At 33.7% G+C, this 16,660-nt stretch overlaps 1 protein-coding gene across 7 annotated transcripts in view; it reads left to right on the top strand.

Moving 5' to 3' along the window:
- The window catches only part of EPHA7 (EPH receptor A7), a 168,049-nt gene that overhangs the window by 61,751 nt on the left and 89,638 nt on the right, over positions 1-16,660 (top strand). The gene's annotated exons all lie outside the window — the stretch shown is intronic.

Here is a 16,660-nt window from a genome sequence, read left to right as displayed (position 1 = left end):
TGAGTTGGGTGAGCATCATAATAAGAAGCTTATAACAAAGTCTTCTTGATCTTTGGCTGGCTGTCAGAAACCAGTATTATCCCAAATTTCTGGACATAGATGAATCTATTCTTCACTTCTATGCCAATTTTAACAAAATATTACCTATTTAAATTGTATCTGTAGAATGAAAACTATTCATATGGTCTCACACTTACCATTTTGAACAGATTAGTGGTTTCTTATTCTAAAGGTTGCATTTTGATGTTTATTTGAAAAGCTATTGCAAATCAGATCTCCTGTGTAAAGGCAGAAATCTGGAGGGAAAATAACCTAGAAAATTTTAAATTTTCAAAAATTGGACAAAAGAAACAACCAATTTAACTGATTTGGTTTGATTAATTGTATTTACCCTGATCCTCTTTACTATTCTCTTAAAATCATTTTACCAGATATTTTTGCTTGTGTTGCTTTATATTGAAATTTGTCACCATAACTTTCCTGTTGAGTGGGTTCAAAACATTTTAGGGTCATGATTGTGACACTATAGCTGTCTTTGGAACCATTAATAGAAACTCTTAGGTCTACTGAGCTAGCGTAGTTCTTTTATCTCTGCTGATATCAAGCATAGAAGGGACATTTTTATTTACTTTTGAATATGACCCAAAGATACTGAACTAATGCCACAAATAGAGTTCACCAAAAGGCTGCTTTGGGGATCTGTTTTTTTGCTCCTTAAATGTCTATTGTTTAATTTTTTAGGTTAATACTGCATGGGCTAAGTAGATCATAGATTTTCCCCATGAATTCTTGAATCAAATATCCCACAGTAGTTAGGTAAAGTGGCTTTGGGTGGCTGATTCTCTTCTGGTTAAGAGCAAACTAGGTTTGTTTGTTTGTTTGGAGGGGAAAGGTGATTTAAATGTACAAAATTAGATTGTAATGATTGCAGAGCTCTGTACATATAATAAAGAAAATATTGAATTGTACACTGAAAATGAGTAAATTTTATGGTATGTAAATTATACCTCAATAAAGCTATTAGAAATTTTAAAAAGAATAAATATAAGAAAGTTAAAAAGCAATGTTTATATTTTTATATTAAAATATTAATTCACACCTGCCTAGTCTCTATTGCATCTCAAATGCTAAAACCCCGTGAATTTAAAGTTAGATTTTTTTTTTTTTACTTTCAAAAAGAAATGCATCTAAATAAGACAGCGATCTGTGGTAATTGTAGAAGTTTGTAGAACTTTTCCTTTATTATTTTAAGGGTTTTATTTATTTGTTTGAGAGAGAGAATGCAGGCGCAAGCTCAAGGGAGCACAAGCAGGTGTGGGGCAGTGTGGAGAGGCAAAGGCAGAGGGAGAAGGCTCCCTGCTGAGCAGGGAGCCCCAATGCAGGGCAGTTTTCCTTTATTTTTTAACAGAGGAAATTTAGAATATATTAGTGACTGTTCTATTGAATGTGTATACCCAGTCCCCATTGCTCCCCATCACATGTATTTTTGCTCTTTCTAAAGGAGGAATGATTTGAAATTTTGCCCATGTTCATTACTATCCATGGAAACCTGCAATGATCCTTGAAATTCTCATTCTCTATTAACTAAACAGCATCACCTCCCACCTAGTTTATGCTACAATCATTTCAATGATGAGTTTAAATTTGGATCTCTGGACAGTTATCCCCCTCATCAGCAATCCACCAGTGCCTACTATAAAAAGATTTATTAGGAGAATCTGCATGTGTCTGGATAAGAATAGAGTGAAGATGGAAAATTATCAGCCTGTGTTTGAAAGGTAGTGTGTAGACTTTGTAGTTTCTTTTCTATTAAGTTTGGAGTCTGGAGCACAAGACCCCTTTCCCCACCAGTGTTTGTAGAAATGTAAGTACATTGAAGACCCTTTATGCTTTGTTCAGGGTAGGAGTAAGGTTTTTGTGTTGAACGACCCATGATCCAGCCCCTCCCCTGCCACTTAGGAGTTACGTGCTCTTTGCTGGATCACTAAAGTTCTACATGACTAAAGTGGAGATAAAATGTTGGATGAGAGATATTAGAAAAAACTTTAAAACTCTTTAGTGTCATAAAATATTATTGTAGTAAGTAGCAAAATGAATGCTGAGTTAATCCTCTCTTTGTATAACTCTTTGTGAAGGCAAAAAAACTGTAAAATCTTTATCTTTCACAGTGTGGGGGGAAATTAATGGGGGCTTGGAATTGGCAATTATCTTTTATAACATTGGAGGGGGGAGGAGATTAATTTTGTTTTGCTTGTGCAAAATGTGACTATTATCTAGTCACAAGTTATCTTAAGACTGAGATTCTACTTTAAACCAATAATTAACTTTAAGATGAAAAGTGTATAGAGAATAATATGTGATATTCATATTCCAATAATTTTTGTATTTATTTATCCGGAACATATGACCTACAGAAACTGGCTTATTTTATATATATATATATATATTTCATTGTTGTTTTATTTTGTTAGGAATGATATGGCCTATTTAAGAGTGAAGTCACACATATCAAACATATGTATGTTGGAGGTATTTTAAAAATATATAAGTGGGGGGGAAAGCACATGCATTTTATTTATGACATTATGATCCTAACTCTTCCTTACATTGGAAGGTTCTCTTGAACAAAAGTGATCTTAATAATTACATACGTGTTCTTAAGACCTATTTAAATGCTATTTTTTATAACAATTATAATATTAACTCAGCCAACTATACTGAGTAGTGTGAATCAAACACTGTTGAGGATGCTGAGGATAGGAAGGTAAAGTTTGGGCCTACCCTAATGAGGAGCCCATATTGTAGCAGATAAATTTACTTACACATCTAATACGAGGGAGCACTTGAATATAATGTGATGCATGTTGTAGACCATTAGGAACAAAATACAGAAACTCCAAGAAGGAGAGATCCATTCTATCTGTGGGAAAAAGGAGGTTCTCACAGAAAAGATACCAGTCAGTGCAGAACATTGGAATGGATTTGATTTTGCCAGGAGGACGAGTGAATCATATTGTAGGCCCTCAAGAGGACCTCCCCCATTAAAACATTGTAAGTGCCACTACATTCCTACTCCAGATTAAGTGCATTAACACAAAAATGGTCTGCAGAAGTATGAAAGTTCCTAAAAACAGGTCACCCTAAAATTATTATCTCTTTTTATAGTACCTCAAGTCACTGTGGGATCACTTAAACAATTAGACAATTTTTAAAGCATATAAAATTACAGTATGTGGTCTTACCCCCGAAGAGACTTAAGGGATTCAGCAAATATTCTTCAGGTCAGTGATTATGTTATGTTCATCTGTACCTTTACTGTGTAACAGTTCTTTCTGTATGCAAGCTGTACAATGAATGTTGTGCAATTAATTTCAATGATGAAACTAGTCATACACAAGAAAAGTTAAATGATTTTACAAGAGTGGAAACATTGAGACATGAATGGAAAAGCACAGGATTTGATATTCAATGATATAATTACTTAATTTTAGATAAGTTATTTCAGCTCTTTGAACTTGAATTTTCTCCTGAAATGGTATCATGCTACTTGACTCCTTATATTATAAAAATTGCGCTTTTAGCTTAATACCAGTTACATTTATTAGAAAAGTATGTTATAGTACTATAACAATTATAATAGTAGAAATAATAGAGTGACTAGTGACTGAACTCTTACTATGTTCTTGGTATTTTTTAAATGTAAAATGTACATGAGAAGAGTGTCAAGGTGTGCCTGGGTGGCTCAGTCGGTTGGGCATCTGACTTCGGCTCAGGTCATAATCCCAGAGTCCTGGGATCGAGCCCCACATTGGGCTCTGCTCAGCTGGGAGCCTGCTTCTCCCTCTGCCTGCCACTCCCCCTGCTTGTGCTCTTTCTCTCTCTCTGTCAAATAAATAAACAAAATCTTTAAAAAAAAAAGTGTGTCAAAATTGAATAGTTTAACTTCTTTGAACTCATTAGCCCTCCTAAGTAAAGGAGAGGTTTGGGACAGAAGACCTCTAAGAGCCCATCTTATGCCCATAGTTAAATGGACAGTTATAGTACAATACAAACTATACATTGTGCAGTGCGTTATTGGTTGGAATTATGGAGTAATTTATAGCTGAGTAATACGTGTACAGATACTATAATTTTAATGGGATTGATAATTGTTAGAATGCTGTAGAAAACATTGGGTAGGAATTAAAGATGATAACTATAACTTCTTGAAAGAGGGTATAATTTACCAAGTTGGGCTCTCCAGGAAGCAGACACTTAGATGGGTATTAGGACATGTACTTGGGATCAGTGCCATAGGAAGAGAAAGGAAGGGAGCGAGAGTGGAGCAGAGGGGAAGCTGACCTGTGGTGCAATCTCGTTGGAATCCTCAGCCAACTCCATGGGGAGTTCTGCACCTGTAAGCGACCTCCATATTGCCCAGAGCTGAAGAAAGAGTGTCAGGCTTTCATACCTCTGCGCTGTCCAGACATGGGTTCAGGAAGGAGCCTAGAAGGGAGCAAGGTGTCAATTTTCAGACAAGGAAATTCTAAAGGGCGGCAGGGAGCTGAGGTCTGCTTTTTTAGCAGCCATCTTGGCAGCTGAGCAAATAAATTCTTCAGTCCTTCACTGACGAGAATGCAGGCAGCCCCTCACAACATCCCAGATTATTGCAGTCAAGTACACTGCTTACCTAGAATTATTCAGTGTTATGTAATCTTATCATGAACTACTGTATGTTAAGAATTTCGCTGTATAATCCTTTACATGGGAATTTGTTGATTGATTCAATGGTCTGGTGATAAATTACTCTTCAATGAAAAAGGGACCTACTAAGAAGTGTTATTTCTGGAGGATATTAATAACAAATAAAAATCTCTTGGAGAGAATGTTGGTTACTGTAGCATGTGCCTTCTGGCTATGATTTTAATGCCCATTTATAAGAAACTTCAAAAGTACCTCTGCATATCTTAATTTGACTAATTTCTCTTATGTTTTCAAAAGTCTTGATCTTATTTCTCTGTCAAAATTAACATTTGCTTCACTGTTATTTTTATTTAGATTTGTAATGTTTATAGTGTCCCAAATGAAATATAACCATAGTGTTACATGATATAACATCATACATAAATAAATTTACACAAAAAGGAGATAGTAACAAAAGTCATTTCCTGTATTAGTCAGAAATATCTTCACTCACATTTATTAGTGTGATTCAACTGTGACTATTTTTCTCATAAATTAACTCAGATCATCTCTTTTCAATGATTTAAAAGGGTAGGCCATCAAGTTATGTGTCCTGTAAGTAAGATAAATTATTCCTATTTAAATTTATACATTTTGATATTTCTTTGGAATTTATAAACGATTTATATTTTAAGGGAACAAGATGTTAAGAAAATATATTTTCTTGTTTGAGAGCATTTACTGATTATATTGAGTAATAAGAAACACAGCAATCTCCATAAAGTGAAATGAGATAAATGCAAAAAAAAAAAAAAAGAAAGAAATCCACCTCCACTACCAGCAAAAAAACATTTTGTAGAAATAGTGTTAGTTTTATTAAAACATATGTGCATAAACACACATGTACGCTACAACTAAGATTCCTTTAAGAGTAAGCCATTCAAAATACACATTGCTGTTATGTTTCTAGTTATTTTATAAACCTGATGTATCTGAAAGGCAGAACAGGATTCAGTCATGCTAGTTTATGCCATAGGGCATGATATTTTAGAAATTTATACATATAGTTTGTTTAACAAGAGTCTTAGACTATGTTAGTGAAATTTAATTATTTAAAGTTTAAGTATTTTTGACACCATTAATTTAAAAATAAACATGTAGATACATTTACAGTTTTTCTTTAGTGGCTATCAGCAATTAAAACATATGTAAAGGAAGATCTTTTTGGATACTATTTTAATAAAATTGGCAATGATGTTGGCATTGATACTGACAACTAAGACTTAATGAGTACTTAGTATATGCTGACCACTTTACATGTAAAGACCCAGATGCCTACACAGTATCTTCACATCCCAAACTTACAATGAAATTTTGGTAGAAAATTACATCTTACAGTAAATATCTCATGGCTTTTCTTAAAACATTTGTGACATATTATTTGTGAAATGTCTTCTTTCCCATTAGACTTCACAGGGTAAGCAAACAGTGACATCGTTCGTCTTATTCTCTAGCCTCCGTAACCAGATGGGCCCAGGGTACATGCTTAGTAAATTTGTTGAATTAAATACATAAATTCTTTGTATATCATAATATGAAAAGAGACTTTCTAAGATTATCAAGATTAATATAAAGGGTTAGTTTTATTTACATTACGCAGTAAATATAATTTCAAGTATAAAAATTTTGTGATGTGGTCTTGAAACTATAGATATATTTAGAATCCTAAAATGAGTTTTTACTATAACTTGGTATTTAAGCAGAGATTTAGAACAAAAGTTTAAAGGAGTTTTATTTCAGAATATTAAGCTACAAATTACCTTTATATTTGAAAACTTTTACAATTCTTCATATTTTGAAAATCTGTTGAAAATAAAATTCTTTTTTTCTTTTAATATAACATTGAATGGCAGGGCACCTGGGTGGCTCAGTTGGTTGGGCATCCGGCTCTTGATCTCAGCTCAGGTCTTGATCTCAGGGTTGTGAGTTCAAACCCAATGTTGGGCTCCGCACCCAGCTTAAAATATATCTATATATATTTTTCATAATGTATTTTATTGTATTTTTTTAAAAGATTTTATTTATTTATTAGAGAGAGAGAGAATGAGCGATAGCACGAGAGGGAAGAGGGTCAGAGGGAGAAGCAGACCCCCTGCTGAGCAGGGAGCCCGATGTGGGACTCGATCCCGGGACTCCAGGATCATGACCTGAGCTGAAGGCAGTCGCTTAACCAACTGAGCCACCCAGGCGCCCTCATAATGTATTTTAATATTTTTTTTCCTTTTTGTAGTTTTGTGACTTGTTAAGACTATATCACATAGCTATTCTATGAATTTTCTCAATTAAAATATATGTAAGGAAATATCCCTAAACAACCTGTGTTCTCAACCCCACATCTTCACCTTCATGTGACCTCCATGTTTTCTAGTTCCAGAGTCTATGTGAGTTGCCACATCCACCCTTTTCTGATTTTATAAATATTTGTAATGAACTATTTTGCTTATGTTGAGGTTAGGTTGAGGTTATTAACAAGTTGATCTGCAGGCTCTTGAATGCTAGGACTCTGTAAACATTTGAAAGAACCCTAGGACAAGGTGTTTTAAGTAGCCTTTCATATTTTCAATTTAATATATCTTAATCTTTTCTTAAGTTCTTTGATCTCAGCTTTGCTATTTTGTGGATAATTATATTTAAAGATCTGAGAAGAAAGAGTTAATTTGTGTAATAACTCAGTTATAACATTGCTATGGATTGAATTGTGTCCTCCTCTAAATTCATATGTTGAAACCCTGACCCCCAGGGTGACTGTATTTGAAGACAGGGACTATAGGGAGGTAATTAAGTTTAAATGAGATCATGAGGTTGGGGCCCTGATCCTGATAGGCTTAGTGTCCTTACAAGAAGAGACACTAGAGAGCTTGCTTTTTCCCCATGCACATTTACTGAGGAAAGACCCTGTGAGGACACAATGAGAAGGTGGCCATCTGCAAGCCAGGAAGAGTGGTTTTATCAGAATGTGAATCCTGCTGGACCTTGATCTGGGACTTCCAGCTTCCAGAATTATAAGTTTCTGGTTTTTCAAGGCACCCAGTCTGTGGTGTTAAAGCATTCTGAATGGGCTAATACAAATATCCATCCCTGAGATAATTTAGTTACATCCTATTATGTTGAAAGAATTTATTTTCCATATGCATAGGACAGGCATAGACACTTTTGTGGGTGGGGCAAGTGGTGGAAGTTGAAGGAATTTCATGCATTTCTATGATTTCTCCCCCTCAAAAATGTACTAAACTTATTTAGTGCAATGCGTTGGTAAGTGCCAGAAAGACCAATAGTAATATTTTGCTTTTGACATCCAAGGCAGTTTTTTTTTTAAACAGAGCCAATTTATTATCTCATAAATTATAGAAGGTGCTACTTTGATGGTAGCAGAACATTCTATATAAAGTAAGTTGTGTGGTTTGTCTCTGAATTTTCAAGCTTGAGCAAGTTTGTCAAATTCTTGACAATGTTAAACTAGCAATTTCCACATGATTAAGAAATGAATGCTGTTTTAGGATTTTCTAGTGAAAAAGTTCTTGTGACTGTATTTTGGAGAATTAAATTTGTAACTTGTTAAATTTAAGCTTCCTCTAAAAAGGCTCTTCAAAAAAATATATGACTGCCCATTAGGATCATTGTCCTGGAATAGTAGATAATGATGAAATTATGTAAAGTAATTCTCATTATATGTTTTGCCCTTAATAGGAGGTCCTTCATTTTGCTACTGTTAAGTTTATTGAGTGGAGATTGTAGTGAATTGAAAATGCATTCACTAGAGTAGTATTTATAAAGAAATAGCTACTTTACTTTTAAAGTCAAGAAGTTTGTTCAAGTGAGATATAGAAAATTTGTTTTAATTGAAATGTGACTAACAAGACCACCTACTCTTCAATTTTAGCAGGAAATAATACAAAAAGCAAGTTAACACCAGAGACTTAAATAAAATATGCAAGAATTTTTCAGAGTACAAACCCAGGTTGATATATGTTGAATTCAGTCTCTTTTTTCTGGAAGTTTTACACAATTATAAATAATAAAAGAACAAAATACATGTATGTAGGAGGATAACTATGCTAAGAATATAAATTAACACATTTGTAAAAGATTGTCAATATAAATTGAATCAGGAAGTGATTTCTGCTTGATTCTTTGTTGATCAAAACTGGTTACCTGATTTACTTGGTGCTGTTGTTCCATGGTACAGAAAGGTTTTCATTTGTGGGTTGTTTGCTTAGTTCATACAGAGCAAACTATCACAATCATTTCCCCGAAGTATTATTAAAGGAATAGCATTGTGAAGACAGACACAGTTTCAGAAAAAAATCATTTAAGGGCGCCTGGGTGGCTCAGTTGGTTAAGCGACTGCCTTCGGCTCAGGTCATGATCCTGGAGTCCCGGGATCGAGTCCCACATCGGGCTCCCTGCTCAGCAGGAAGTCTGCTTCTCCCTCTGACCCTTTCCCCTCTCATGCTCTCTTTCTATCTCATTCTCTCTCTCAAATAAATAAATAAAATCTTTAAAAAAAAAAGAAAAAATCATTTAAGAGCAAGAAATCAATAAGCTGCATTTTAGAGAATGAAAAGCCATTGGATGGTAATTTCATACATTATTCATACGTAGATGAATACACATAATGTGAATTGGTGATGAGGAGGAGGAGGAGGATTATGATGATGATAAAAATTTGATGATGAAACTAATATAATGTTGTATGTCAATTATACCTCAATTAAAAAAACTCATAAATTTGAAGTACATATTTTGGTTCCTCTCAGTTCCATTTCCTCCATTCTGCCACACCCAACCATACATACCATTTTAAGCCCTTGGATAAGCAGAGGGACTTAGCTTTGACAAAGGTAAAAGATAGTTCTTAAATTGACAAGCGTTTAGTTGTTGTTCTGTTTTTGGTACCAGTGTTAAGAGAAAGTAAATGTTGATTATTTTATTCCTTGCTTCATTGGTGATGAATCGAACCAAATTTGATTCAGACAAGCAATTTGGTGGAATGATGCAGAGCCATCCACAAAAACATCTGTACTAATCATCCAATGCAGTAAATTAGAGCTACAAGCAAAAGACATTGATCCAAGAGGATCATTAACAGTTTTAACCAAATGATCTAAGTAATAGGGTAAAGGAAAGAACACTATCAAGGTCTTCCTTTTCAGATGTGTCGATTACCACTGCCGAAGCCTGTTGGTACTTGTGTCGATCCCGGCTGCTTTATGACTTCAGCTCCTTTATACTATTGTAAGCAAGAAACAAGGATCAGTTAAGAGGTAAAATCTAGGAAAAATTACCCAAATTTCTTGTATTTCATTTACAAAGAGGTTTGTCACATAGGGAGAGATAATTGCTGCAACCAAACAAAATTAATCAGGGAGAAGGCAGAGTAGATGATGTATGTTGTCTGACCAAGTACGGGGCAGAGATGTACTTGCAGTCCAGTAGCTGCTTGGCTTGTTTAAGACACAAGCACTAGAAAAGATCTGTGAAAAACAATTATCATAGCTTAAACACACACAGTTCTTAATTATCCATAGGATGTTGACATCAGATAATTAGTGTCCCAATTTTTAATAATATTTGATCATTAACTTAAGCATAAAGAAAGATGCAGGGCATTGTCTGAGCATAGCATTCATAATGACAGTCATATATGGTAATAAAATGCAGAGACACTGGCTAAGCCATATCGTTATTGTGCAGTTTATTCAAATGTTACTAATACCCTTAAACATAACAACTTTAGGTCCTGTGATATCACATGTGATGTGATGTATTATGTGTATAGGCATGTATATAGACAGTTTTACCTATGTACTTTTTAACCTTATATGTTTTATAAACACATATATTTTCCTAGGAGAATAGGCGTTGAAATGGTAGAGGAGCCTAAATGTTACAGATTTGGGAATCATGAACCTACAGATGACAAGTTAATGAATAGCCTTTTGGGGGGAGGAAGAGGTAGAGCTATATAATTCAAAAGTTTGAGAGAGGAGTTTTGAGAATACCAACAGGAGCTGACAGAATATTAAAACAATATGATGAAGACCAAAAAGGAGTATCCAGGCCAGTTGGATAGGTGGGCTGTCATAGTAACCAAAGGAAGGGATATTTTCCAAGTCAGTTAATCATAGAATCAAATGCCACAGGAGGTCAATAGCATGAAGATGGAAGAAAGTCTATTGGATTTGACAATTTCAAGCCATGAGAAAAAATTCTGATAGACAACTTGGAGTAGAAAATGTCATAATCATATTTGTCATGGTTGAAAACAAAGCATAACGCCATGGCATATGTGGTGTAAGTGCACAACGTTGGCTGAATTGAATTGTAATAGATTACTTTTTATGCTGATTTCATACAACATTTATCAGACTGTTAAAAACTCTAAGATAGATTATGAGTCTGAATTTTGTTTGGAAAAAAATACTGCCTTTGTTCTTTTCTAATACATTATCATAACCTTGTTTTCTCCTTGTTTTGACATCTCATCCTATTTTTGCACATCTCTGACATCACTACGAACCCAGATTTAGCCTCACATAAATTTCATTGTTGAGAACCTGGTAATCTCAGTAGAGGTCATAAAAGGAAAGATGTTAATTCCATAAAGATAAACTATGTATATATAAATGGATTTATACATCATCTCCTCTAATATCTTTATTATCATTCTTAATTTGAAATATTGTTGTAAAATCAAGCGATCTCATAAAGACTATGTCTGTTAATATATAATATATATGGTTATATTTATAGTTGCATTTTATGTTATGCTTCTGTTTTCACATATCTTTCTCTTCCTAGTTTCTTTTCTTTCTCCCAGACATTTTAAAATATGCCCCCTATCATGTACTCACCTATAGAAAAGTTGGAGACCCTCCTAAAAGTTTGGAAACATTATTCTTGCTATCTTCAGTCAGTATGTTAATACTGAGACTTTATCTTTTATTTTTAACATTTCCTTTATCTTTTTTTTAAAGATTTTATTTATTTATTTGAGAGAGAGAATGAGAGATAGAGAGCACGAGAGGAAAGAGGGTCAGAGGGAGAAGCGGACTCCCTGCTGAGTAGGGAGCCCGATGTGGGACTCGATCCCCGGACTCCAGGATCATGACCTGAGCCAAAGGCAGTTGCTTAACCAACTGAGCCACCCAGGTGCCCCATTTCCTTTATCTTTAAAAATGACATAAACAAAGAAGAGAAAGCCATAATGCTACTTCAACCAACCTTGGATATTAATATGATTTGTAAGTTACTTCTGGTGCACCTGCTGCATTAAATACTAGTGTTATGTTTGAAAAAATACTAACTGACCTTCTTTAGATTGCTGTCTGACTACTTTGATGTTTCATTATTTTCTTCAATCCAGGGATGAAATGGATGAATGGAACTTAATTATAGTGTCCTGGTGACTCTTTTTTCAGACCATTTTTCTGGACAAGGATCAGCTAATCTGACAAATCATGAACAGTTTACTTTATAGTTTGGCTGGGATTAAGTTACTTACTGGAACCTGCAGGGAACATAAAAAGCACTGTCTTCTGATAAAATATCTTGAGTGTTTGCCATGCCTATTTTCAATTTTAATCAGTAACCTTTAGGAATGGAGAACTATAAACAGATATTTCTTTGACAGATGTACTTTTTATACATTTACCTAGAGCACTTCGAACACAAGCAGACTCTGTGTATCAAAATTACATATCTAAAATCTTATTGTGTATTTGCTTATGAATTTTCTTCTGAGTTTTGACCATGTGGGAGAGGTGCTATGTAAAGTTTATTTTTATTGAAACCAATTTTAGAAATATTAATTTATTATAATTAGGTTAGAGTATTTGCGATGAGTCTCTTAATTGCCTAGAGGTAATAGTGCAAAATCAGTTTTTATTATTTTGATTATCTTTTAATTTGAAGGATTTTTTATGTGATATTGGAATGAATGGATTCTTGAGGGTAATTTCAACTCAAATTTTGTCTTTTTTCAAGTTTAAATAAAATACAAAGTGGGAATTTTTTGAAGGTGTGTAGTAATAAATCAGTATCTACATTGTTATTAAAGACTTCCATAGAACAAAGAGTTTTCAAGTTTTATGCTATTATGTTTTTTCTAACAGTGATTGTCCTCTTTTGTGAATTTCATATGCCATCTACTAGATGACAGTAATCTGTTCAGCATTACGTTTATTCTTGCAGACAAGAAAACTGTTACACGTTTTCTTTATACAGGTCCATAAGAGCAAGATATATTCATTAGTTAGAGCGAGAAAATGAGTAACATATAAAGCCATATTTTCCAGTAACTATCATTTAATTGGACATTTTGTTTCATCTGTCTTTTCTTAGGTGTATAATAAACACATCTAAAAGAACTCAAGGTAGAAATTAGATTTAGTGTCCCTCTGGGTAACTGAAATTACCCTGCTGTTGTTATAAAACACTGTTTTTTATTGTTCTTAGACTGTAAATAAATGTATTGACAGTAAAGAATTAACAGCACATCCAGAAAGACTTTATTTAATAATGATGATGTAAAATACTTCTTATGCCATTCAATTTATCTAATTTATAACTCTGGTTGATTACCCCAGCATGCCTTTCATCTGTAAGAATTGCGCCCTGGGGACTAGTCAACTTATTAATTCATCCTTGTTCTTTTATGGTTGCAATCCCCATTATAGTATGAACATAGTCTCTTCTAAAAGCTGCCAGCCAACTGGTTCCAGTCTAGCTGACCTTTTGTTTGTAACTGTGATCCTAATGGTTTTTCTATTGGCTTCTGTTTCTAATAGGTTACATTACAATCTACATTTTTTGCTTCATGGTGTCATGATGAGGATAGGACAGCAAGAGTGAATTCCACACCGGCAATTACAGAGTTTCATAAAGAGGAAAGACCTGCTTCAAGTTAACCTGTAGTCTTTTTTAAAATGCCTTTTGATTTATCTGTCACCTGATCCATCAGCAATGAATAATTTTCATGGAAGGTGCACTTTAATTACATTCCCATTTGACTTGCATTATCAAGCCCTATCTAGGTAATTAATCTCACCAAGTATCCAATTTCGGCCTTTATTCGGCAGGCAGGCCTCCTGAATTATGTGTGCTTGAATGGGTCTTGGGTCTTTTTAACCAGGCAGACCCTGAAAAAGATCTGGGGCCTTCCAAATCCTGGAACTGTGTTTCAGAAGTTTTTTTTTCTTAGATATTGTGATTAAATTATATTTGACATCACAACTACACTCCCATATTCGATGAAGCCTATAGATTATTGTAATCATGAAAGATTTCATTTCTAGGTGTAGCCAATCTACATGTCATTTTGTTTGTGGGATGTATGTGTTAAGTTGTTAACTGTAGCTTACATCTGTATCAATCTGCTGATACAAATTTGCCACAGTTACCACCTAAACCTAAGCATGTTCCTTTACTTCAGGATTTGTTTGTATGAGTTTAGGTGAATAACTGGGTTAAAAGATGGTTAGATCAGAATTAAAATGATAATTATCCTGCTTTGTATTCAGTCATATACTCTGTTTTCTACAATTTCCTTATTCTGCATTAATAGACTTTTTTTATGTTTTACCTATCTTTTGCTTTTGATGATTCTCATTCCTTAATTACTTATACCGATTAATGCCAAAGTTCAATGATCTTACCAATTTAGTTTACACACATACAGATACAATAATTCTGAAGTATATAATTTGCCTTTTTGTTATAGTCTTAATATAAGATCCTAGTGCAAAAATGCATTAAGTATTTTATAATTTTCTAATTTGGAGATGTTTATTATGTATAAGGTGTTTTACTTTTCTTCTCTGAAGACATTTTAAAAAACTCTGGGAGCTCCTTGAAAATCAAATTGAAATATAATGTAAATAGATTAGCTGTCTGTTTGAAAGTGATCTAAATATCTGACAATATTTTAAGCCATAGATTGCCTGATTAGCAGAAGAGAAGGTGTCCCATCTTTAGTAGACTGAATATGTCATAATGTTTACATAGAAAACAGTAAGATAATTTTGGAAAATTTGGACTGATATTACTGGGGCGAAGGATGAGTACTTCTCCAGCTTCTGCTATCAACTGTATACTGTTAACTCTATAAATATGTGCCCCTAACCCTCACCTCACTCACAAATTCCTGCCTTGTATTTTTACAAGACTATAGGTTATGATTGAATTTATAAGTATTTCACCATCAAACCAAACTCTACACAAATAAAATCTAACTCTACTTTAAAAAAAAATTAGTTATTTATTTGACAGAGAGAGATAGCGAGGGAGGAACACAAGCAGGGGGAGTGGGAGAGGGAAAAGCAGGCTTCCCACTGAGCAGGGAGCCCGATGTGGGGCTCGATCCCAGGACCCTGGGATCATGACCTGAGCTGAAGGCAGATGCTTAACGACTGAGCTACCCAGGCGCCCCAACTCTACTTTTTTAAAAAATCTCTTAATGTAACTTTAATTTGACTCTTTGTTTTTATGCAAATAATTGAACACATTTTAATGTAATATGTATTAAAAATGGATTCCTGAAAAATTTGACATTAGTTTGTAAAAATTGCATATTTCTTTATCCAAGTATTGGTTTCTCTTGTCATACAGAAATGAATCTTCTATTCATTTTATTCATAGTGGTTTAATTGCAAGAATATACAGAAATATTTTACGATCCATAATATTTCTCAAATGAAGATGCAATAATTTAATCTAATACTATTTGATTAGATGTGTTCATAATAACTGCTTTTAAGCTATAGTATAGCTTAACTCAGAATTTAAATTGGCCAGGAATATTCATTACTGAATAGTTCACTATTATGAATTCCTCAGGAAAGTGTGTATGCCCACACGTATGTATATACATACAGGCATGCATTCTCAGGCATGTATATTTATGTTGTATGAATATAAATTCATATTTTAAGGAATTCTTTCATTTGTGACTATGCTATTAACATATACTGCCTCTAATAATTAGGTATATTATATCTCTTAAGTAGTTAGATATATTTCCTCTTAAATATTAATAGCCAAACAAAGCCAAAACAAATAGCCAGTTTATGGCTTTTTAATATCTATCTTTACATTTATAGTTTCTTTTTGGCATTTTGGAATCATGAGAACTTATATTTTTTAGTAATTTTTGTTTGTTATAATGCCATTTGAATTGTGAATATAACAAATATAATTCATGTATTTATTTTTTAACAACTATAATTAATTTAAAGTTTGCAGATCAAGGAATTGAGGCTTAAACAAAAAAGACTATTTGTGTAGCATCATATAGTAAGCCAATAGGGTCAAATGGTTTGTTAACCGGAAACATTCCATTTGAGTTATTTTGCTTTTCTCCTATATATTCTTAGACATGGATCTTTTTCAGTGTATTGACTTGCCCAAAATATGTATTGCTTAAGCTCTTTACATAGTCAATACGTAGACTGAGCTGAGCAGATTATTTACCTCTATCAAAATAAAATCCGTTTTTATAAAATAATGCATGTGTAGAAAGAATAGGCTTCAGAAATATATCAGACAAGTTGGGCTCAGAAAACTGGATTTGTTTTTTTTAATTAATTTATTTATTTTACTTTTTAAATTTAAATTCAAGTTAGTTAACATATAGCGAATTATTAGCTTTAGGGGTAGAATTTACTGTTTCATCAGTAGCATATAACACCCAGTGCTCATTATTTCAAGTGCCCTTCTTAATGCCCATCACCCAGTTACCCCCTCCGCCCACCATCTCCCCTCCAGCAACCCTCAGTTTTTTCCCTGTAATTAAGAGTCTCTTATGGTTTGCCTCTCTCTCTCTGTTTTTTTTTTATCTTACTTTATTTTTCCTTCCCTTCCCTTACGTTCATCTGTTTTGTTTCTTAAATTCCACATATGAGTGAAATCATACGGTATGTCTTTCTCTGACTGACTTATT

Source organism: Callorhinus ursinus, unplaced genomic scaffold (assembly GCF_003265705.2).
Source record: "Callorhinus ursinus isolate GAN/ISIS: 27379988/994484 unplaced genomic scaffold, GSC_fseal_2.0 scaffold6, whole genome shotgun sequence".
NCBI classification, from domain to species: Eukaryota; Metazoa; Chordata; class Mammalia; order Carnivora; family Otariidae; genus Callorhinus; species Callorhinus ursinus.
Note: the sequence above shows the minus strand (reverse complement) of the source record. Positions and strands in the feature narration are given on the sequence as shown.